At 48.4% G+C, this 25,697-nt stretch overlaps 1 protein-coding gene across 3 annotated transcripts in view; it reads right to left on the reverse strand.

Moving 5' to 3' along the window:
• CSK (C-terminal Src kinase) overlaps nucleotides 1-25,697 on the reverse strand; it is a 61,797-nt gene extending 36,100 nt beyond the window's left edge. For 2 of the 3 annotated variants that reach the window (XM_030577642.1, XM_030577641.1), the window contains exon 1: nucleotides 25,502-25,696. The gene's annotated coding sequence lies outside the window, so the exon portion shown is untranslated. Of the gene's footprint in view, nucleotides 1-25,501 lie in introns of all 3 variants that reach the window. The other variant, XM_030577640.1, reaches the window with a different exon arrangement.

A 25,697-nucleotide genomic window follows, 5' to 3' on the forward strand; every position in this document is an offset into this window, starting at 1 on the left:
CAGAGACAACCTGTGCCTGCCAATGGGGAGGTGGGGCGCAGAGTGAGGGCGGCCGGCTTCAGCAGTGTTACGGACTGAGCATGCTCAATCTGTGTGAGCATGCTCAGTCCAAGCCAAGCAGCAAATCTAAAGTGGGGGGGCAGGACCCTGCATGCCCCCCTCCCCATGCATCACCTCCGGCCACTGTCCCCATATAAATGGGCTGCATTGCTTTTCTTTGCAGATCGTGGCCAGGATTTGTCAGCACTAATTCAATGACCAAAAGCCCTTCGTTAACAAAGAGGTAATGTTGCACTACCACAGCATCCAGTTCAAACGTCAGAAAACAAGGAAACGAAGAGTTACGCTACACACCCACACAGCTTTATCTCTGCCCCACCGGAGCTGGCAGTGCCGCTGGGAATTATTTGCAGACATTGCAACTGCGACCACTGTGTTAGGTGGAGCTAGACTGCGTGGAGGAGGAATTAGTTGGAGCAGCTTGGAAGAGCTGTGGCAGTGATCTAAAGAGCTGTGCCCCTCTGGGGGCGGTGAAAACCGCTCTCCCTGACACCTGTGCGTGTGATCATGGAGATGCATGTGTACCTTGAGAAATGCAGACTGCCTTTTCCAGTACTGTGCTGTGGAGTAGGCTGAAGGGTGCAGAGTGCAATTGTTTGGGGAAGTCACTGCAGGCTAAATGGACACAAATCAGATATTAGGAATGGCAATATACAAAAATCCGTAGAAGAACACTTCAGTCTCCCTGGACACCCAATAGCAGATTTAAAGGTAGCCATCCTGCAGCAAAAAACCTTCAGGACCAGACTTCAAAGAGAAACTGCTGAGCTTTAGTTCATCTGCAAATTTGACACCACCAGCTCAGGATTAAACAAAGACTGTGAATGGCTTGCCAACTACAAAACCAGTTTCTCCTCCCTTGGTGTTCACATCTCAACTGCTAGAACAGGGCCTCATCCTCCCTGATTGAACTAACCTCATTATCTCTAGCCTGCTTCTTGCCTGAATATTTATACCTGTTCCTGGAAATTTCCATTATATGCATCCGACGAAGTGGGTATTCACCCACGAAAGCTCATGCTCCAATACGTCTGTTAGTCTATAACAGTGGTCCCCAACCTTTTCCTGGGGGCGGGTGCCAGACGACTAGCCACTGAGGACCGTGGCCGCCAGACAAATGGCCACCAAAATGCCACCATGAAGCGGCAACGTCAAGAGGTATCACTGCCTAAATGCCGCCATGAAGGAGCGTCACCACGAGGCGCCGCCACTGACATTTGGTGAGATTTAGACTGTAGCGCTTCTTGACATTGCCACTTCTCAGCAGGATTTCGGTGGCCGCTTGTCCGGTGGCCAGTAGGCGGGCACACATAGATGCCATGACGCCTGCGGGCACTACGTTGGAGACCCCTGGTCTATAAGGTGCCACGGGACTCTTTGCTGCTTTTACAGATCCAGACTAACATGGCTGCCCCTCTGATACTTGACTGCAGACTTGATAACTTAACAGGGTGCTAACTTGGTAACTTAACAGGGGGCTAACTGTAGATAAACAGTGAGCACAAATGGTTTCCACCTTTTCCTATGTATTGAAAGCAAGCAGTGACAGAATAGCAGTGAATGTGACACTCAAAGTGTCCTGCCATTAGGCTACTACTAGCCAGTTAGTAATAGAAATGATTGCCAGTTACTATCTTTGTACGCAGCCATGTCGGTCCCAAGACACTAGAGAGAAGGTGACTGAGGCAGTATGTTTTATTGGACCAACTTCTGCAGGTGGAAGGGACAAGCTTTCGAGCAACACAGAACTACTATTCTGGGAGAGAGCAACAGGGTGTGGGAATCTGTGGAATCAGACAGAAATGAAATTCTTCCCTTCCGGCTCACGGGTGCCTTTTAAACTAACGATCTCTGAACTCATCTCTTACGCCTAACGTCAATCGTTTTCCTCAAGTTTCGTCTACATTCAACCTTGCGCCTGTTTAACTTTAGTTTAAAACCAGATTTTAGCTAAACCAGCCCCAAAACTCTATTGTGAACACTTAACTTTAACTGGACTTCAGCCGAATTAACTCAACAAGGAATCCATTTAACTCAAATTGATATATGCCAGGTTTAAATCAGAGTGTCCACAAAGGTCTTCCACTGGTTTAAATTAACTGGTTTAAAGCCCTGCCTTTAATTAAACTGGGGCAACTTTAGGCAGGGTCTTACTTGCCTCCATATTTCAAAAACAGGTGTAAAGGAAATTAACTGCCTCAAAACTGCAGTAGACTCAGATCTACACACTGCTTTGGAAATATGCAGATTGCAACCAGCCGGTCTCCAAAAAATGCTATTTAAGGAGTTTAAAAAAAAAATTACCCACAGAAAATCTAAATAAAAGTCACTGGAGTTTCTCTATTTAAGTGTATCCCTGCAGCTATAGCAACCCAAACATTACAACACGATGAGATGCAGGAAGTAAAATTGACCAGTCTAGTGTCCCCACCCAAGCAGCAGCATGAATGCAAAAACCACCACATTATCGTAAGTAAAAACACTAAGGGCTTGTCTCTGGCCTGGTCCACACCTAAAACAGGTTGATCTAGTTACATGGCTCAGGGCTGTGAAAAATGTAATGCCCTGTGCAACATAGTTAGGTCGACCTAACCCCCATGTCTGTAGACGCAGCTAGGTTGATGGCGGAATTCTTCCGTTGATCCCGCTACCATTTCTTGGAAAGCTCGATTAACTGCATTGATGGAGAAATCCTTCTGTCAATGGAGGAAGCTGTGCCGCTGTAGCACAGACACACCCTCAATTTAAAATGTTACACTAGAACAGCAATGTCAGTAAAGGGTGTGGGGGTTTTGCCAACACAGCGATGTCACTGAAAGTCCTACTGCAGAGACAGTTATACTGGGATCAAAGCACTTTTGCTGATCTAGTTTATTTCACTCACCAAACTGGTAAAAGCAACACTAGCAAAAGCACTGATATGCTGCCACAACTGCAATGTTTAAAACTTACCACCAATTTATAAAAAAAACAACCCATCACATCCCCGAGTCAACAAAGCTATGCTGGCAAAACCCCCAGTACAGACGCAGCTACACCAACAGAAGAGCGTTTGTGGCACAGTTAATGTCATTTGGAGAGGTGGGGTTAGAAAATGTGTCCACACTGGAGGGTTTGCCCCATATAGCTACATGTGCAGAACTCAAGTGTAGACAAGGCCCAGAGTCAGAATCCAAGGACAGAAGGGAACAGCAGATGATTCTGTCAGACCTGTATACCACAGGCCACCAACGCCAAGCCCAGCACCTGCACACAAAACCCAACACCGGAAATCAGACTGACATATTACATCCCACAGGAGACTAGACTATTCTGTACCACAGGCAGCGAGTAGGAGGAATCCACGTACACCTTCCCGCAATGGCAAGGAAATGATTATGTGAGAGATACTCAGATAATCCTGGCAAATTACTAGCACCCACATGCTGCAGAAAAAGGCAAAAGTCCCCACCATCACTGCCATTCTGACCAGGAGAGAGGGAGATTCTCAAGTTTTAAATCACTGCAGCCATAGGGGCACTTGAAAATAGGATTAACCCCGCAGGGTCCCTAGAACTACCCTGGGGCCTGCCCTCAGCAAGAGGGTCACTCAATTCAACTTCCCCCTTATTATCTGCACTGCAGCAGTGCTTACCAGCCGCACTGGGATCAGGATCACATGGCATTGCCCAAACACAGAACACAAAGACAGTCCCTGCCCCAAAGAGTTTACAGTATCCGAGGCTTTGTTCTTTCCATTAGCAGTGCTTAAATAATGTTGCCATTTAAATGCTCCCCCATCAGGTTTGGGTATTAACACCCGGAGGAGGCGCTCTATGCCCTCGACTCCTGCAGGCGTTGGGCACTCGGCACCTTGCAGCATCAGGAATTGCTGCAAGTGAAGAAAGTAGAACATGGCACATGCATGTCTGTTGCCGCTCATGTTTGGAGATAGTTTTCTACATGGCCATCTCACCAAGCAACTGTTACAACAGCCAGCTTTAGGAGAGACCAGCTCCTTGGCTAATAGAGCCACACACACTTGGGTGGCATTTACAGACAGGTTCATTCCGTCAGAAGCAGAAAAAAAAATGCAAATACCTAAAAGATTTGGAATTTCTCCCCTCCCTCCATAGCCAGGACATTCCAACCACCAGGCTCTGGGTATGGCTACACTTGAAACTACAAAGCGCTGCCACGGGAGCGCTGCCGCGGGAGCGCTTTGAAGTGTGAGTGTGGTCGCAGAGCCAGCGCTGGGAGAGAGCAGTCCCAGCGCTGCATGTATTCCATTTCCTCATGGAGATTAGCTTACAGTGCTGGGAGCCATGCTCCCAGCGCGGCGGCACTGTTTACACTGGCGCTTTACAGGGCTGTATCTTGCAGCGCTCAGGGGGGTGTTTTTTCACACCCCTGAGCGAGAAAGTTGCAGCGCTGTAAAACGCCAGTGTAGCCATGGCCTCTGTGTGCCCCTGTATGGTTACCATGCTTCTCAGCAGGTTTTCTGATTAGCTGTGCAGTGTTTGATTGCATGATATCTTCTCTACTGCTCTCATTCAGCTCCCATAAGTCCTTGCATCTGCAGTATCTGAGATCATGGCGTGGTGCAGGCCAAGAGCTGTCACTGTTAAATGGGCCAGTCCTCATGACTTTTAAACTGTGCTCATGGACAGCAAGTTGATCGTGTAAAACCAGCATTTTACTGAACAGGTCTGCTCCTTATCTGGACTCAAGGTTACATCCAGTTACTGCTGTGCCCAAAGTAATTTTTAACAGCAAGCTGGACGGTTGACAAGCTTCTGTCTGCAGTATCTTTCTAACTAACGACAGTGCACAAGCTATAAAGATCACACCTTGAATTTGCAAGTAAAAAAAAAAGTTTGTCTAACTGCAAGCCCTGCAAACTTAACCTGAGACCTCAAACGGAGCAAGCTTGATCTGAAATCACGTAGGCATGATCGCTGCGGAAGCCCACCATGTCTTTTGCACAGAGCACAACTGCTCTTTGAATGCAAAGATCTACGTTGAGTTTACAATCTGACCACACACAGGCATCAGGAAATGAAAAGTTAAGTCTCCCATAGCAGCACTAACCTCTTCCATGCTGCAAGTACTAAATATATTCAGGGTGTCCTGTTTGCAAGGGTTTCCCCCTGATTTTAGACTAATTATGGCTCATTTTTATGAGTTAAAAAAAGCTTTTAATTAACAATATTTTTAAAAGTTGGTTTCTTTAAAAGATTCCAAATCTGTCACTCAGCCCCCTCTGAAGACACAAATTTTCCCAGATGATCTCCTAGTGAAGCTGATTACAAGAGCATTACTATGGGCTAGTCTACACTGGCAGTGCGAAAGCGCTGCCGCGACCGCACTTTAATGTGCCTTGTGGCGCTCTAAAAAAAAATAAAAAATCACTTCAACAAGGGGTGTGGCTCCCAGCACTGGGACACTGTTTACACTGGCACTTTACAGCACTGCAACTTGCTGAGCTCAGGGGGGTGTTTTTTCACACCCCTGAGCGAGAAAGTTGCAGTGCTGTTAACTGCCAGTGTAGACAAGCCCTATGGCTTGGTCCACACTACAGAGTTAGGCTGATGTAAGACATCTTACATTGACTTAATTATGTCAACGTCTACACTAGAATGCTGCTTCTGCCAAAGTAAGTGGCCTGCTACACTGCCATAACTCCACCAGCGCTTATGTCAGTGTAGTTAGGGCAATGCAGTGGCTTTGTAGAGACTGTTACTTACATCAGCTGTTGACTGTCATTCTTGTCAGTTTCCACAGCTGCCTCTGGCTCAGAGCAGCAGGTGGGGCTCACAGCTGGAGCTGTGAAACTGACAAGAATGTCAATTTCACTACTGGTAGGCTCCCTGATGTGAAAATGGAGCTGGGGCTGGGCTCACAGCTATCCCCCCCAGCTGTCAGCTAGGCACGGGGCTCACCGCTGGAGCCCCCACCCTCTGCCCTGCGGCAAGAGCCCAAGCTCAAGAACTCACACAGAACAGAATCAGGTCACTAGTGCATCCGGTTCTGCTCAAACACAAAATAAAAGGCCAGTCAAACCACCACAAAAAAACAACAATTTGTCCACACAGCAAAAAAATTGGAGATGTTGGGTATTTGATAAAAACCTTCTCTTGTTTTTTTGGTGTGTGGGGGGGAGGGAGGGCGTGTATCCCTGTTTTAACACCAGAGTGAAAATCCTGGCTGGGCTTTTCAAAAGAAACCAGCAATTTTGGGGTGTGCAGCTCCAGACAGCTTGAAGAGACCTGATTTTCAGGAAGTACTGTGCAGCTTTGGTCTGAAGTTCAAATCAGAAATAAGGCATAGAGTTTGGAAAGGGAGAGTGATTAGCCAGCAGAACTGACTCCCAAGGAAAGTGATGGATTCTTTCTCTCTTGATGCCTTCAGATCGAGACTGAATGCCTTTCTACAAAATAGACTTCAGCCAAACATAAGTTATTGGGCTCAATATGAGGGTGAAATTCAATCCTTTGTTTTAGGTCAGACTAGGTGATCTAATGGTCACTTCTGGCCTAAAAATCTATGATATTATAAATCTGTGAAAATCAGTTCCCTTTAAAGGTGCCACCAGTTGGGTGCCCAGAAAACGGAGACTCTCAAAATCACTGGTCACAGTGGAAAACCTCGACCCTGCACACATTAAAGCAATGCATTTAAGATGAAAGTTTCAAAAGCGCTCAGCATTGTGGGTTAACGGGGGTTTTACCACAGCCTTCAACGGGAGCAGAGTCTGGCCAGTCTCGATCACCTCTGAAAATCTAGTAATCTAACATTCACAGAGCGCACGTGTGCTGGACCCAGTGCATATGGCTACAAGAACTTTCATTTTTGTGCGGGTGCTGTACTGTAATTCATCACAAACTATGCTTTTGGCATTTAATTTCCTTGTATTTTGTTACAGCTGAAAGGACAAGCAAAAAAAACCCTCTGATAATTGCAGGAACCTGATGCTGTGGGATTGTGTCTCACCCATCACTGCAGCTTTCAAAGTACTCCACTCCTCAGAAAGGCACACAAACCCTCACTGTGACTGACATCACAAACAGGGAAGCAGAATACAAATCTAAAAGCTTAACTATTGCCAAAATTTTACTACATCCATTCCACATTTAGGTTTAGACCTAGGCACGCAATCGTCACTAGCCTCTTAGGGCAGCGGTTTTTAAACTTTTTTTCTGGCGACCCAGTTGAAGAAAATTGTTGATGTCTGTGACCCAATGGACCTGGTGACGAGGGGTTTGGGGCATGGGAGGGGGCTCGGGGCTGGGGCAGGTGGCTGGGGTGTTTGAGGGGGTCAGGGCTCTGGGCTGGGGACAGGGATGAGGGGGTTGGGGTGCAGAAAGGGGTTCCAGGTTTGGGGGGGGGGCTCAGGGCTGGGGCAGGGGATTTGGGGCATGCGGTTGGGGCGCGGGCTTACCTCCAACCGCTCCCAGTCAGTGGTGCAGCGGCAGGCTTCCCGCCTGTCCCAGCACCACAGACCGCGCTGCACCCTGGCAGTGGCCAGCTGGTGCAGCTCCTAGGCAGAGGCGTGCAAGCAGCTCCACATGGCTCTCACCTTCAGGCACCCCACCACCACCACCTTCTCCACCCCAGCTCCCATTGGCTGGTGCTCAGGGCGGGGGCAGTGCCTACGAGCCGGACCAGCTGCTGGCTGCTTCTGGGTAGGGACTACTAGTTTTACTACTAGTTTTTACTGGCTGGCCACCAGGGTCCCTGGGTGCTGGGCAAGGTGACTGGGTCACAACCCGAACTTTGAAAAACACTGTCTTGGGGAATGTCTACATTGCAATTAGACACCCACGCTGGCATATTCTACAGAGGGTATTTCCCTCCCCTCCCCCACTCCTGCCACTGTGAAGGCTGCAGAAGATGAGTGCACTGAAAACAGCTAGGATAGCTGGAAGTAACACAACCTGCCCAGATCCCCCGAGATTCTGAGTGCTTTCGACTACTGGATCTAATCTAATTTACTCCGCTATTTTCTGACATCCCTTCCCCTCAAAGCAGACTCTCTTCTCATCTCACTTACTGTGATCCACAAAGCAGCAGCTGCTCCTAGCTACTGCTAGGAAAAGGATAACCTACACAGGATGGTGGGGGGTGGGGAGAAAGGGACACAGAGAGCAGAGTGGTTGGATTACCAGTTTGATTAAAACTGAGACCAGCAACCCTGCAGCCCTTCTGCCCAAGCTGCGAGTTAAGCAGGATCAGAGACCAAAACGGTGCTGGAAGTGCTGCTGATGATTTGTAGATAGGGCTCTGCTTTCTAAATAGGCACAGAAGCCAGTACACAAGGGACCACTGTGCTGCCGGAGGTAATATCTTCTGAAGAAGACTTCAACCTACACTTCCCTGTGACTGCTAAGATCCCAGAGCGCTTTGTAGGAGAGTTCATCCATTCTGCCTGCTTAAAATGCCCCTTGCAGAGGAAGAGGAGGAGGAAGTACAAGTGTTCTCAATGGAAACCCCCAGTGCTGCGTGCTTTTGCTGGCGCAAAATGACAGCTGCATTTCAGTGGCAGGTGATGCAATCCCACCATACAGGGTCTTCAGATCAATCCTCTGGACAAAGTCATTACGGACAGGGAGTGAGCCCTCTCCATTCCCAGCCCGTCCTGATCCCCATCAGATCTCTCTGCTCTAGTCTAAATGCAGGTTTGGGGGTCTACAGGTGTAGCAAGCTCAGAATGATCCAATGGCCATCTTCTGAGGGGCTGAGGAGGGGGGACAGATACTCTGGAAGAAACTCCTGCAAGCGGATCAGGGCTCAGCTAATTTGGGTGAACAGGGGCATTAACTTGATCTGTGCTTTCTTAATAAGGGGACCCGAAAAGATAACAGAGGGATTTGGTGTGGGCAGGACAAAGAATGCAGTTAAAGCCCCTGCACAAATTCAAGGAAAGTGGTCTTAACCAACATCATCTTGTGACTAAGGCACTGGACTAGCTCTTGGGAGATCTGGCTTTGTTTCCTGCTCTATCACATCCCTAGGCAAGTCACTTACTCTCTCTCTGCCTAATAGCAATAACAGCACTCCTTTTCTCCCTCTCTTTGTCTGTCTCGTCTATTCAGACTGTAAGCTCACTGGGGCAGGGACATGCTACGGATCGCAACAGCACCCAATACAGTGAGGCCCTGACCTCAGCTGGAGCTTTCAGGCATTACCCCAATGCAGAGCACAAACAACAGGGTGGAAAAAATTTTACTCCCTTGATTTAATTATTTTTAAATCATTGATCTGAGTCAGGTCGACGTAAAACCAATTTGAAAATCTGTGTTACTGCAATTCTTTTCCTGCAAATTTATAATCAACTCACTTATAAATGCTTTATTTTTCTTTTTTTACCATCACTACTGTTGGGGTATCTTAACTGAATCTTACAAAAGTAGCATAGGTGGCACGTGAACCGCCAGCTGGGGAAGCTAGCCATCAGCCCCTGCCCCTTCTGTTTGAGACCCTGCCCCCTTCTGCACCCACCCACCCTGGATCCCAGAGCCCCGCTCCACTGCAGCCACTGGCCCTTGCGCCAGGCTAGTGCCCCTGCCATGGAGCACCCCCAGTCTCCGAGTGCTGGGAGAGTGGGCAGCACAGCCTGAGCCAGGGCCACCCCCAGGAAGACTGGACTCACTGGAGCTGGCAGAGCAGGAAGCGGGGGGGGAGACCTGGGGGCAGAGCGTGGATGGGGCCATACCTGGCTGTTTGGGGAGGCACAGCCTCCCTCAGCCTATGATACCCGCCACCCATGAAAACAGTATAATTATGTTACTGACATGATCCCCCACTACCATAGTAACTGAACACCTCTCAACCTAACATATTTATCTTCACACACCCCTGGGCTGCAGACCAGTGCTACTGTCCCCATTATACGGATGTGGGAAACTGAGGCACAGGCAGACTGAGGGCATGTCTACTTTGCAAGTGAAGGTGTGGACTGCAGCACATATAGGCACATCTGTGTTTGCTTTCATCTAGCTAGCACTGGCGACAACAGTAGAGACAATGTGGCAGCATGGGCTAGAAATCAGAATACATACCCCTTGTCCCCAGTGGGTTTTTGCCCTGAGCATGTTCACCTGTGCTACAAGCATACCTTCACTTGCAGTGTAGACATACAGTAAGGGGTTCAGGCCCAACTTCTTAACAAGGAAGGCTGATTAACTACTGGAACAGACTACTAAGGGAACTGATGAATTCTCCAGCTCTACATGTCTCCAGATCCTGACTGGATGCTTTCCTGGAAGAGACAGTTTAGCCAAACACAAGTTACTAAGCTCAGTTCAAGGGTAACTGGGTGAATTCTCTGGCCAGTGTGTTATAGGAGGTCAGACTAGATCTAATGGTCCCTCTCGCCTTAAACACTATGAGTCTGAGTCACCCAGTTTGTGGGGCAGCAGGGAATAGAACCTGGGTCTTCCCAACAAAATCTTGACAGTAAAGGCCCTCATCCTATGAATACTTCAGCCTTTAGTCACATGAATTATCCCATTGATTTCAAAGGGAATACGTGGGTGTTTAAAATTAAGCACATGCATAAACACTGGAAGCATCAGGGGCTAAAACCGTATTTGTATTAATAGCTTTTTACAGCCACATAAAATCTTTGTCATTTTCAAAACAAAACTGAGCTATTTAGACTTTCCATTGGCACAATTACTGGGAACTTTTTTATACACACAGGCTGAAATTTCAAAACCAAGAGCCTGAAGTTTGGATGTTACGCTCATATTTAGGTTACTTATGTGCTTATGAAAATGTCACCTTATGTAGCGTGTTAGAACAAGAGGTCCATTGACTTCAGACTGGAGGAGCACAGCCCAAACAAAGCATTTCACCTTTCGCAGCTTGTGGAAATTCAGTGTCTCAGAAGATGATCCTGGTTACAAACATAGCACGGGCTATTTGCTATCAGTTTTGTGCATTTGCATTTATGTAGTTCTCACACTACAGTGGTTAATGAGGCTCTGGGCTTGTCTTTTTCAGCACAGTTGAGCAGGTAAAGTGTGAAACTTCATAATAGAAAGAAAAACCTATGTAAAATAAAAAATCCCCATTCTCAGTTAGAAAACTAATTAAAGAATCAAATACAAAACATCCCCTGATGTAATTTAAGCCTATAAAATGGGAAGAAAGCAAAGACTTAGCAAGATACACATTTAAAAAAAATCCGATTTAAAAAATAAAAAAGAATTTAAAAAAAAAATCACATTTTTTTCAATAAATCACTTTAAAAAATTTAAATGTTATAAATTATTTGTACCCACCCTGATCAATAGCAGCACTGCCTTGCCGCAGAGTGGAGGCTGTCACTTTTAGAACTAGGTAAATACCAGGTAACATACCGGTGTGAGATCAAGTCTCTCATGGCTGCGGCATAAGCTGGCTCCTTATTCATACCACAAGTTACTCCTTTGCTTGGGCTATGAGTGTTGCTAGCTTGCTCCCCACTAAAGGCTGAGGTGTTTGTAAAGGTGTTACAAAGACCTTTCAGCAGCTTTTTTATTTAAACTACTAACTGACTTCAGTTGTGCTCGCATTCGCTTTCCATTCTCATAGCCGTGACCAAGTTTTACCAGCACAAATACCTGAAGAAAGTGAACGTTAAGCTCATCTGCTCAGAGGCAATTGTAAAAATCACACTGTGCCCAGCATTTACAACAGAAGCCTGATTACAAGAATTATGCGGCCAGTGACTGATCAAGAACGATACAGCTCAAATAGCAAACCAGAGAATCAACGAAATTCAGTACACATTTGGAATCTTTTCCAATACCTGTGAGAAAAATCGTGATCTGCTTATTGATATTCTATAAACAGAAAAGGTGGCAAAATGTATGGAATAAGCTCCTCAGTATGAATTATTTGCTCAGTTCAAGCTACTTTAACCCATCAGAACCCTCCTCACATGTGTTCCTCAAAATGCCAGCTCCCAAAGCGCCTTACACTGTGGATCACCTCATCCATACTGAAATGCAGCCGCCTCACATGGAATACGGATGCTGCTTATAAGACCACACCAACACTGAGTGAATGGTTCAAGAGAAGGGGGGAATACAGTGTTCAACAAAACGGGGAATTTTAGCAGGCAGAGTTTAATTACCCATTTTCTTACAAAAGTGCACAGGAACTCTTCGGGTATGTCTACACTGTGAAAAAGAAAACAAACAAACCCCCATGCTCTGCGTGTCCCCTAGCCTCTGTTGGCCAGAAGCTGGGAGTGGACATGGGATGGAACATGAGATGATTGCCTGGTCTGTTTATTCCCTCTGAAGCACCTGGCACTGGACACTGTCGGAAGACAGGATACTAGGCTAGATGGACTATTGGCCTGAGCCAGTATGGCCATTCTTATGTTCTAACCCAGGGCAACAAGTTTTGGAGTCCAGGTCTACAGATTCAAGGGCTCATAGCAGCAGTGTAGACATTCCTGCTCAAATGGGGGCTTAACCTCTGAGATCCACCCCCACTTCTTGGGATTCAGAGCCCAAGCAGGAACATCTACCCTGCTATTTTTAGCCCTGTGGCAGGGACCCAAGTTTGGAGATCTGGGCTCCGAGCAAGACTTTCTGCGCTGGGGATTTTGGAAGTTTTATTTGCAGTGGAGATAGCCTTAGGGTGACCAGAAGTCCTGATTTTATAGGGACAGTCCTGATTTTGGGGTCTTTTTCTTATATAGGCTCCTATTACCTCCCAACCACCATCCCTATTTTTCACATTTGCAGTGTGGTCACCCTAGACAGCCTTGATGGGCAGAACATGGCTTTTCCGGCTGATCTCTAAGATGGTGCCTCTAGCTGCACAGCACCCCCTGACACAAAGCTAGGGAACTGCTTCTATACTGACAAAGGAAAGAGCGCCACCTGACTGACTGACTGCAGCAGCTCTGTTTTCCACCAATGTCTCCCCTGCAACCAGCCCCCATAAATGATCCCATTTAGCTTAAAAGCACTGATGTGATCACAACTTGTCTGCAGGCAGATGCACCTTCTGCTGTGTCTCCAGCGGTTCTCTTTTCTTTTCTCTTCCAATTTTTATAATTGTTCTTCTTTCCTCCTTGCATTCATTTTCAGGATAAAGTTTGGCTCTAATCATTACTTAGCAATTTCATTTTCAACCCTGCGGCTCAGAATTTCAGGAGGGCAAAAGGGGGAAACACAGCAATTTAACCCTCAGATCAGAAAAGGTCGCAACTCTGGGAGGGGTTAAATTGAAAGATCAGCCAAACATCAGCACCCTCTAAGAAAACTGAAGCCTCCCCAAGACACTGGAGCACAGATAGAATTCACAGGATAAAGGATCAGAGAGGGAAAGAGAATCCAGTTCAGCTCCACCGCCGCTCTACAAGGCATATGTCCAAGACAGACCCTGCAACCATGGTTCTGAATTCCCCTGCTGGTAACGCACCAGTGACATTCGCGAGCACCATGTCACCCAGTCTCCTCTTTGAATCCCCAGGAGGTCCTGCAGGTAAAATCCCCCAGTAAAATCAGACGTCACCCATTCTGCACTGAAGCTGTGAGAGCCACTTCCCCAAATGCAGAAATCGCAGTAAAAAAAGCCATGACTGGCTCAACCGCTCCTGTTCAGCGTGGTTGTGTCAGCTTTGGATAAAAATTCCCCCACATATCTGGCCCTGCTATTCTTGGGCCTGCCTCCGTGGGAGATTCTGGAGCCGCGGATTCTGTCTGCGCTCATGTTGGAAACTCCTCTCCACTGAAATGCAGCTCTGCTGGATTCAGAGGAGGCAAACTCAACCCACAAGGCACTGCTGCAGAAGGAGGCAGAAATACAGCCAGAGCATGAAGAAGGAAACTATCGACCTTTTATCTTGCTGTGCCAAGGCTCAGCACCAGTTGCTTTCTCTCATCCACCCTGGGAGAACATGACGGGCAGTTGATCCCAGAGGGAACAGTCCTGCCATAAATCTGTTGCATCCTTGCACTGGGGAGCAATCCACTCTATAGCAGAGCAAAGAGAGTATCTGCCAGGGAGCTCAGCAACCTAAAATCATTCCTTAAAACTCATTGGAAGTGGATTCCCTGCTAGCGAACGATTGACAGCCCTGAAGGGTGAAGTCCCAAGAACAGGTGCAGCATGGAGACTGGCAGAGCAAGCATCCCTCCAAACCATCCCCTGCCTGTATCCCTCACAGTCCTAAACTGTACAGGGGAGCTTGGTCTCCACAGCCACAAATTCTTGGCCTGTATGAGACAGCTAGGCAGGAGGCCAGTTGTGACCTGGACACCACAGCTGGTTTTGATATTGAGATAAGACAAATCTCTTGCACGTGGGTGGCAACCAGGTTTAGAATGGGAAGCTAGTGCCACCCTTAACATGGAGAGATGATCCATCTCTATGATAAAGGGGATTCTATATAGAGGCTGAAGGACAGTGGTCAGCACCTGTGATTGTCCTTAGCTCCTTTGCTGTCTGCTCTCACCAGAAGAGTCTAAGCTGTCGTGGAGCCAATAGGAACAGGACTTCAACTCACCAAATATCTCCACGGCCTCTCTAGTGGATTTGAATGCCAGCATCAATACCAGCTGGCAGGACTGCCAAATGGTATTCTCTGTACTGCACGATGGGCCCGATCGAAGGCCCAGTTAACAGAAAGACCCCAGTGATTTCAATGGGCATTAGATAAGGCCCTCTGAGAGCAGAAGGAAGTGTGTGACTCCCATCAACACGGTTGAATAAACAGAACTAGCTGCTCTTCAAGACTTGACGCATCCCCCAGGGGCACCCAAATTCAACCCATCTTGCTTTGGCAGCTAAATCCCCCAGCTCTGCACCCCAGCGCCTTCCATCCTTTACGGCCCACTCACCTATGTGGAAGAACCCTATAGGATCACCAGGCAGCAGACTGGGGCATTTCTCCTGGAAGCAATTTGAAATCTTCATCAGTTTCACACCCTCACTAACCTCCCACCTCCCCAAGCAGGTCCCCTAGGAGAGCACTAATGCAGAAGAGCCCGGACCCAATTGCCCAGTACAGTCATTTGGACATAAAGGAGGGACAGACACAGGGAAGTGGGGGATGGGGGGAGAGAGGATGAGCAAAAACAGCTACCAGTGATAGAACTGGTAGCTGGAGGGAAAACACCCTTCAAAAACACCAGCAATTATTTTGGAGTCTCTAGGCCCCCATTAGGAAAGGGGATCTGCCAGACCAACCCAAAGAACAAAACCAACAGACACAGTCAAGATGAAAAAAAGGCAGCAGGCAGCATGAGCTAATGGACAGAGCACTGGACTGGAACTCAGGACACCTGGCTCTTATGCCTGGCTCTGCCACTGATTTGCTGTTTGGACACTGGGCAAGGCACTTCCCCTCTCTGTGTCTGTTTACTCACCCGTCCTTTGTTTTGTCTATGTAGACTGCATGATCATTGGGAAAGGGACTCTCTCTCACTGTGTGGCTGTACAGCAACTGGCACAACAGAGGCCCAACCACTACTGTAGTATAAATATACTCAATCATTTACAAACTACTCCTCCCTTTTAATTCTGCGCCACAACCCAAGATAATTAAGATAGAATATTTCAGCTTTAACTTTTCACCTTTGGTGTTATTGGTTTACTGTGTCCGGTGGCTTGGAGACAGAGTAGGGCCATGCCAATTTCACTGCCGGGTTCTCACACCACTGGCCCGACAATATCCACTCAAATCTGGCCCAAAGCTTTGATCTCTGTCCTCTGCAGCGGTTGCACCACAAACACTGCAGAGCTGAGAACCTGACGGCATTGACTGGGTTGCCCACGGTTGCCCACAGTCCCTCTCTGTGCCTTAGTTTCCCCACCTGTACAGTAATAATACTGAGCTCTTTTGCAAAATATTTTGAAAGCAGCTGATTAAAAGTGCTGCATGAGAGCAAGGCGTTATTATGTATTGTCCAGCCGCTGAAGAAAGGCAAACAAACTGCACAGAGTGCAACGCACACCAAGTTCTAAAAGGGTTTGCCATTTTAATAGTCTCTACAGCCTTCAATAACACAGGAAATATGGTTATTTCTATTATTTTTATTAATATTTGGAGAGGCATGAGGACTTCCTGCAAGGTTAGATTTTACTACTCTCCTCCTCTCCCCGACTTTAAACCAAACTGTTCTAAAGCCAAAACTCAGAGGACAGTCATGTCTTGGGGCCTGATTCTCCTCCCACTTACACTGCTATAAAGCAGGAACAGCACCACTGAAGTCAGTGAATTGCACGGATGTAACAGAGGAGGGCGAGGCCCACGGTGCACGACCAGCACACCTCTGACACCAGGACGTTCCATAGACCGGTCACTCCAGGTTCTGAGCCCTAAATAGCAGCAGCTGCATCAGGAATTTATAGTGCACATCCTAGGCCATCCTCTGCCCTCCCCCGCACCTTATCAAGGTTCCTATACCACACCCACGGCTGGGATCTGCACAACGCCACCCTCAATTTTATCTCAAGCGTTAGCAGCAGCTTTGTTTACATTGCCAGACTTTTCAGAGTTCCCACTGCACAGTCACTATTTATAATCAACTCACATTCATGCAGACAACACAAGCCTCCTTTGGAGTGGTACAGGTGGCTTTAAGCCACCTTTCTGCCATCTTGATTCTGGGCAGCTGTGGGAGCCCAGATAGCCCCCAGCCTCCCCAAAGTTGCCTATGGATCGTATTTCAGCCAAGAATCCCCATAGCACTTAGTACAATGAGCACATCCCCAATGCTGGGGCAACAGAGAGCTGCTTACATCATCTCTACGCTGCTCCGATACTAGGGGAATTCTGCCCTGGCATGCCCTTCTATGCCACTGCAGCAGCATGACAAGGTTGGGGCATGGCTCCGAATCAGCACCGCCACACACACATCTGGACAAAATGGAGATCACACTGGGGGGTTGAGAGAAGCAGAGGGAAGAGCTGACTGAATTTAGATCACAGCCCGAGACAGCCATTTGCAACACAGGTATTTCTAGATCCTTGGCTATTCCTAGATGCCCAGGTAGCAGCTGCGGCCAAGAGCACATTTTCCACTTGCACCTAGACATCAAGGTGCAACCTCTTCTCTCCAATGCAGGGACCTGGCCACCGTGACCTACGTCCACGTCACCTTAAGATTCGATTGCTGCTATGCTGAGGCCACCCTAACACTGTGGCAAGTGCACGGTGCCACTGCAGTCGTCGAGACACGCTGCATGTCAGTACCACATTACCCCAGGGCTCCAGGAGCCGCACTGCCTGCCATCAGACGTCTACGTGGAACTCAAGGCATTGGCACTAAGCTAGGAACCTCCGAACAATTTGGCACCCGTGACATCTCCTCTCTCCGCATGCCACGCTGCTGCGTCGCCGCAGATTGTAACTGACTGAGCTGGAGCACCCAGCTGGCAGGACATTCCGAGAGTGAATCCTCAATTCATCCCAGCCCTCCAGGCTAGCGCTACCCTTTCTGCAGCATACACAGTCTCTTCCCCACCTCCCCGATTCTGAGCTACTTTCCCCAGCACAGCAGGCTCGCCATCAGATGGCAGTCGGCTCCGTAGGCATTACAATCGCATCCTGGCCAGGCTTACACCTCAAGAATGGTGTGGCTGGTAGAATTTATGAGGCCTCCCCAGCAAGCGGGCTGCCCTGGTGAAACACCGTCAGCGGCTCCTTAAAGCCGCGCACTGTCGCTGGGTGAAGGGATAGAACCAGGGCTGTAAGGCCGCAAGCGTTTGGTCTCCATTCAGTGCTGAGTCTCTGCAGTATGGGGCCCAGCCAGCAGCTTCTGAACAAGTGTCAATTATTTATGAATTTTAAAGATGAGGAGAGGAGAGGGGGGAAACTTACAAGACCAGAGCAGAAGCAAAGAAGCATCTTTCATTACATAGCACCCCTTGCCCAGCCCCTTCTCGCTCATCCTCTCATCTTATCTCATGTGGTTCTTCCAGCCAGATACGGGGCGGGGAACCAAACGATGAAGAAGAGCAGTGTGCCTGCTGCAAGGGGAAATCCTGCAACAGCAGCCAAGCCTGCAGCAGAGGAGGCAGCAACCGCCTTCTCAGTACATCAGCTTATGTGCTTGGCATTCGGAGGCTATCAATTCTGAGCCCCACCACAAGGGCAGTGAGCACAGAGGAAGTGGGGTGGAGAACGGCACATTCTGATTTCAAACCCATTTAGTAACTTTGCTGCACACAAAAGGGAATTTGTTCCAACCATGAATGGCGCAGCCTTTGCCAAATCCACGGCCCCCGTTTCTAGAGACCTCCACTCAAGCTGATCCCCTGATTCCAGGGGAGGACAAAGTGCCAGCTTCTTCCATGTCAGGAGGATGGGGAAAGGTGGCACTGTTTCTCACACAACTTAATTGGAAACTGTGTAAGATCACTGAAATTAAAGCTAGACGAATCCTGGGGAATTATCTACAATCTACCCCCTTTGGCCGAAACAAGGTTGTACCCTACAATCTTTTGTCCAGCAATCTGTGCTACCTTTATAGACAGTCTGCTTCTAAGTGTCCCATATAACAGGATCTTCCTCCCAGCTCCTCTGGGAGAAACAGGCAGTAAAGATCTGTTAGCCAAAAAACCCACAGGCCAATTAAGAACATGAAGGGCAGCACTGCCAAGAAGTCCTAGGGTGATAAATCCAGTCCGCCAGCACTGTCAGTCACTCCCAACTTCTGCGAAGAGGGAAAGCGCTGAGATTCTTACTCAGGTGCTCTCCATAGACCCTGTTCAGCAGTGGATAAAACAGGAGAGGGCGCCAAGGAGAAGGGAGTGACACTTACCTAAGCCAGGGGGAGAGAACACCTGATTCTTTGAACCATGAGGGTGGAGCTCTGCTCTCTCCCATTTACTTGACTCATTACACAGGAATCCATCTATTGTATCGGCCTCTGGCTAATGGGAGTCGATACATTTGATGTTCCCCCTCCCCAGGGCTGCTGGAATGAAAGAGCACTGTCTCCTCTTTAGGCTATAGCCTCCTGGCACTCTGAATGGAGGGTTATCTGCTGCTCTATCCCTTGGTTGCTGCAAGGGGAGTGCTTCACTCCTCTACTCATCTTCCAGTATCCATTTCCGAGTCCTCCCCCACCAGAAATCACTCCAGTGCCTGCCTCTGCTGCTGCGCACAGGTTTTCCCCAAGAATAAGCAATGTGAAATTGCCCCGACTGTCACTTTCACCACTTCTCACAAGGCCCTGAATAGCAAGGGATAAAACTGACCAGAGTCTTGTCCATTTCAGACTGCCCCTGGGCAAAGCTAGGAGCAGCAGCGGATGCATGAGAGCTATCTTCCTGAGACTACAGAGAGACACCACCATATTGTCTCATATTTGGAAGATTCTTCCTAAGAGAGAGAAACTTTTTCTTTGAATGAACATTTAAATTGCTGTAGGAGGTGATGGCTAGCACTGCCCCCATCCCCCATGTAGATAATGCATCCTACTTATCATGAACCATTGGGTTTGTCCACCCTGGAATCAATAAACTTCGGCACCAGAAACGATTCCTAACAGTCAACCCATATTTCCCCTTGCTTAAAGAGAGACTTAACTCTTAATAAAAATAAAAAACAACCAAGGAATCACATCCTCTCTGAAAGATTTTATCTACTTCTGTTACAGAAACCACCTACAATTACCATAACTGAAAGATCAGAGTGAAAAATATGTTTTTCCTTGATCTCATCAATGGATTGGCTGTGTGCATTTAACAGCACTTTGAGTATACAGCCAGTTTCACTGCTTCTCTCCTGTTTAATCAGTTTGGGAGGGCCTTTCACATGCCAACTAGGGTGAGAAGAAACATTTTTTAAAAGTTGTTGTAAAATCACAAAAATCTGCACTCAGGGGCAGGTGGAGGACCTGAACTATCTGAAACTTGGTTTTAGGGTCTCCTTGTACTGTTTGGGTGTTTGAACCAGTGTAACATGACCAGTGTGGATGCTCCTACACCTTAATCTAGAACAGGGGTCGGCAACCTTCCAGAAGTGGTGTGCCAAGTCTTCATTTATTCACTCTAATTTAAGGTTTCACGTGCCGGTAATACATTTTACTGTTTTTTAGAAGGTCTCTCTCTCTAAGTCTATATATTATATAACTAAACTATTATTGTATTGTAAGATAAACAAGGTTTTCAAAATGCTTAAGAAGCTTTATTTAAAATTAAATTCAAATGTTGATCTTACGCCGCTGGCCCACTCAGCCCGCTGCTGGTCTGGGATTCCGTTCACCTAGGCTGGCAGCGGGCTGAGCGGGACCTGCGGCCAGGACCCCGGCTGGCAAGGAGCTGGCAGCCAAAACCCCAGACTGTGCAAGAGTCAGGGCAGAGGGCTGGGACATGTGAGGGGGGTGCAGGTGTCAGGGCATGTGGTGTGGGGGGCCTGGGTATGTATGAGGGTGCCAGAGTCAGGGCTGGGGTTGTGAAGGAGTCAAGCGGAGGGTTGGGTGTGTGTGAGGGGGGTACAGGGCTCAGGGCAGGGGCCTGAGGGGTGTGCAGGGCTGCAGGGCAGGGGCCTGGGGGGGTGTGGGGCTGCAGGGCTCAGGGCAGGGGCCTGGGTGTGTGTGAGGGAGGGTCAGGGCAGAGGGCTGGGGGTGTGGACTGGGGTCATGGGGTGCTCATGGCAGGGGCCTGGAGGGGATATGCCCCGATTCCACACCCCACTTCCCAAAGGCCCTGCCTCCGCTTCTTCTCTGCCTCCGCCCAGAGCAGCGAGCACACTGACTCGGCTCCTCTCCCACCCTCTCCCTCGCAAGGGCCTTCAGTTGACTGGCGGGCAGGGAGGAGGAGGAGGAGGGGCAGGAACCCAGCACACTTCAGGAAGAGGCAGGGGAGCTGGCAGGACCAAGCTTCTGCCCCTTGCCCCCATGGGAGGGGGCAGGTGGTGAAGAAGAGCGGGACGGGACGGGCAGGATTTTTAAGGGACTCCAGCAGGCAGCAGCGTGCCATTAAAAATCGGCTTGCATGCCGTCTTTGGCACGCGTGCCATTGGTTTCTGACCCGATCTAGAAGCACACTGGAATAAACTGCACCTGCATAACCACATTTTTCACTGTCTCTACATTAGGGGTTAGCACCAGTTTAACTGCACAAATCCAGGACATATTTCCCTAAGCTTCCCTCCATGTACCACTCCGATTCCTAGTGTGTGCACTCTTAAGTCAGTGTAAGAGCTGAAGTGTCATTGGTTTAGCATTAGTAATTTAGTTAAGTGAATGCACAAACAGTAGGGCATAAACCAACCCCGAGGTTCAGAACTTAACAAAAAAACACAAAGCTACAAAAGCCAGGACACAGAACTGAAACTGCACCTTTAACTCACCCTGCTAGGGCTGGGGATTGCAGCTCATACATGATCTCTAGCTCTGCCAAACACCATCCTGATCTGCAATACAAGGGAGGCAGATCACAGCAGGAGTGGCTCTTTGATTTGTACAATTAGCCAACCCATCAAGTTCCAAACAGGTTTTTTGTTTAACTTTCCTTTATTCACAGCTTAATGCTTAACAGTAATCAGGACTCCTGTGTGCTAGGACAGCAAGTCGACCTACCGAAGAGGGAGCATTGTACACCTGATGAGAGCTGACACAGGTTAGAAAAGCATCCACCATCTCCTCTGTTTCAACTACATTTTTCCAGTGAAGCTTCCTACCTACCATCAGCGGAACTGCACAAGTGTCAGTAACTGTAGAAGCACTAGTATAGATAAAACATCTACACCTACACCTGCTCTGACTAGTTCCTGGAAAAATGTTACTGTAGTTAGACAACGGTGGCCAGTTGCAGCCAGGTCTCTGCTAGTGCTCCCCATGCTGCTATAGGTTGGTGGAGATGAACCAGTGGGAAACTTTGAGGTAGGGGCCAGAATAGAGACAGCCTCAGACCATACAAAAAGCATACTTGTGCAAAGATTGTCCAGGGAAGCACACCCCATGAAATGAATAGGATTCACATGCAGAGGCAAATTCAGCCCTGGGGTAAGCGGGTAGAACTCTGTCCAAGTCAGACACTGAATTAGCAGCCACGGTAACTGAAGGCCTCTGTTCATCTGCAGAACAGGCAGCAGTGCAAGCTTCCCCTCTACAACCCAACCACCATGCCTTATCACTGCTTCTTTAGGGGCAGGATCCGGCTCAGAGCCCTGTTTAATCTTTTGCTGTTTAGGGTACAACAATATAAGTCCCTGCTCGCACTCAGGCTCAAGTCCAACCCCTCATTTTGTCTACAGACATTTCTGTCTGATTCAGGCGTGGGTCCCAGGACCTTGAAGGGGTGAAGGGTTTGAGCTTGAGGCCTGGGGACGGCTTGGGCTCATACTCCATTGTTTTGCAGTGTGGACACAGCTCAGGCCCAGGCCCCCCCAGACTCAGGTCCTGAGAATCTGCCAACACTATCCCACAATTCCATGGGACAGTGTTCTTTGTCCTGTCTATCTCAAGACTGGCCAATCAACATTCAGGAAACAGAAGCAATCACCTCCCCTACCCGGCTGTTCAAGTACAGCTACTCAGTGTTTAACGCAACAAAGGGGGCAGAAGTGAGCAATTTTGCCGCAGAGACACCTGCTCCTTTGAACTAGACTCACACCACCTAGTCCTTTCTCTCTCTTTCAGCTGCTCAATAATTTTACAGATCAAGCTTCTTTTTTTTCCCTAAATTCTGGGAAAAGAACAGCCAGTGGCAAAACTGATCATAATTATATTCAATTAGCCCCTTCAGCACCCTATCCATACAACTCGAGAGCTATGAACACTTGCATAAAGGTTCTATAGCACTCAAAGGCTTTGAACAGGTAGGCTACGAATGTACTACACAACCACAGGAGGCCTGTGCTTGTGATCCTGCAGTTGGAGCTACATGACACACACATGCATCTGAGTGGGGTCCTGCTGACTTCTGTAGGGTCCCTATTCTTGTCCTGAGTGGGGTCTGCACAGGTGGAAGGATCCACTCACATGGATTCAACTGCAAGACTGGGACCATCGCAAGATGCCTAAGATACAACAAAGGGATCAAAACAAGTAACCCTGCTGGGGTCAAAAATCCAAACACCAAAGCTCCATCCCAATACCATTTGAATGAGCCAAGAGATAAGTCTTCGACATACAGAGTTAATGATGGAAAAAAGGGGACAAGAGGACCATGCTGAATCTAAACCAGGGGTCGGCAACCTTTCAGAAGTGCTGTGCCGAGTCTTCATTTATTCACTCTAATTCAAGGTTTTGCGTGCCAGTAATACATTTCAATGTTTTTAGAAGGTCTCTTTCTATAAGTCTATAATATATAACTAAACTATTGTTGTATGTAAAGTAAACAAAGTTTTCAAAAGGCTTAAGAGGCTTCATTTAAAATTAAATTAAAATGCAGAGCCCCCTGGACCAGTAGCCAGGACCCAGGCAGTGTGAGTGCCACTGAAAATCAGCTCGCGTGCTGCCTTCGGCACCCGTGCCATAGGTTGCCTACCCCTGATCTAAACATTGGTTCCACTGAGTCTGGTATCCTGCTTGCTGCACACATCATGCTCCTGGGGAGCCCCTCTTGAGGTACACAACTACAAGTGCAATTGTTATGCGTGTGGAGCAAGGAAAAATTCCTTCCCGACCCCTGAAGTAACCAGTTTATGCCATGGAGCACGAGATTTGATTCCTGTTCTATTACCAGGCAGAACTCTCAATGATAAATAGCCAGACAACTATTCAGACTGGTTTTAATCCCAACTACACCATTCGGCTTTTTGATCTTTCACTGACAGCCTCAAATTCCATTGGCTGACTACACTGTGCGAGGAAACAGTTCCTTTTATGTATTCTCAATTCACTTGGCCATCGCTCGCAGCACCCCTTTAGCCCATTTTGTAATATGATATTAAAGTTTTCACCGGCCCCTTCATAACCTTAAATACCTCAATCAAGTCTGCCTTCCACTCACCTCAATGAAAGTTAAATAACACAAGGTATTTTAAGAAATCTCATCATACCTCGAGTCCCATGAAACCTATGCTCAGAGCATCAACAAAGGCAGCACTGCTGCGCTCACCCGTCAGGGTGACATACAATAATGGCTGCCAGGGGATTGCTCTATGATAGGAGTGAGGGCAATAATACAGACCTGCTGCTCGTCCTACAGACAGACCGCTCAGTTTGTAGCAATATGACTCGCTTATTGTTGTGGGGGCAGCGAGGGGGGCGAGGAAAAACACAAACTCTCCACAATCAATAGCTTTGTTGGTTTCCACAATGTGGCTCTGAAAGGCTAAGACTGGTGAGCACTGTAGCACTGCTGTCTGTCTACAAGGAAATGCACATTAGGTGACAGCAGCAGCCTACCATTCATACTGAGCCAACACATATTTCAACAGAGCCAGGAGTTCTAGGGCCCTTGATCCTTGGGCTTAGATAAACCTCAGTGAATGGAATCAAACCAGCCTAGGGGCCCCGGATCCCCATCCACAGCCCCGAGCACATGAATCTTGGGTTAGAATGAGCTCTGCATAAGCAACCCCATTCTCTGGGCTCCCAGGCTCGCCATGGGAAGGAAGAAACAGTGGTCAGCGTGGGGAGGAGGGAGTCCCCATTGTCTCAGCTGCTGTCATCTCGGGCACTGTCAGAATGGCTGTGCGAACAGAATTCGATTGTCGTCCTGAGCAGCTACAGAAACGGATGGGCGGCCATGGAAGGGTCAAGGTTTTATCCAGTGAATCTCCCCCTTCCCACCCGTGCAGTTAGAAGCCTCCTAGGGCTGCAGAGGAAACTTGCAGTTTGACCCTCCATTTGTTTGGGAGGGAGGAGTAAACCGGTAACCCAACCATTCAAATCTACTTCAGACACAAGCTGCCAGCCACAACACATTTCCAAATCCAAACTACTGGGCTAACAAACGGATACATCTTATTCATGCCAAAATCACCTATTCAAACACACCCTGGTCTCATTATGGGAAGAAAGGAGATTTTATTTTGGGAAGAAGGGGAAGAGAGCACAGGCCTACTCCAAATGGGAGAGTGACTGAAGCCCTCCAAAGATCCACACGCAATCTGAAAAGTCATTTCTCTCCCGGCCTCCCCATTCGGCAACCGGTGACAAACTGGGTCTAGATGCCAAAGCTGGTACTGCCCCAGGCAGATCACTCCAGGGGGCATGGCCAGGAAATCATTCATCAGTGCCCACACAGGGGTTATAGGCCTTCTGCAAGTCCCAGATGGCTCTCTATGGCTGGGCTGGAGTCAGACGGCAGGGCTATAATCCCATCTGAGCACGGAGTGCACCCTGAGTGACACAGTTCCCAGGATTATTCAGACCCACCAGAGGAATAGAAGTTGGGGTAAACTATGATCCCAGGGTACATCCACCCAGGTGCAGTCTGGGGGGGGGGGCTGTGGAACAGCGAGGAGGAAGATGCAGCTTCAGTCCCTACAGTAACCACTTCCAACCCTCCCCAAAGTGTGAGAGTGGTGGGGGTCTCGGATACTCACCTCTCTACAGGCTCCGAGTTGCCTCCAGCTTCGTTTCCCCGTCGGGGAGCCGGCTTCTCAGCGTGGGGCTCAGCCAGCTGCCGGATATTCCATGCGGCGGGGGGGTCCCCGGGCGCTGCTGGGCCGGGAACGGAGGTGAGGGGAAGCGGGAGAGGTACAAAGGGGTGGGGTCGGGGTGGGTGCTCGGATAGCAATG

This window comes from Gopherus evgoodei, chromosome 10 (genome assembly GCF_007399415.2).
Source record: "Gopherus evgoodei ecotype Sinaloan lineage chromosome 10, rGopEvg1_v1.p, whole genome shotgun sequence".
NCBI classification, from domain to species: domain Eukaryota; kingdom Metazoa; phylum Chordata; order Testudines; family Testudinidae; genus Gopherus; species Gopherus evgoodei.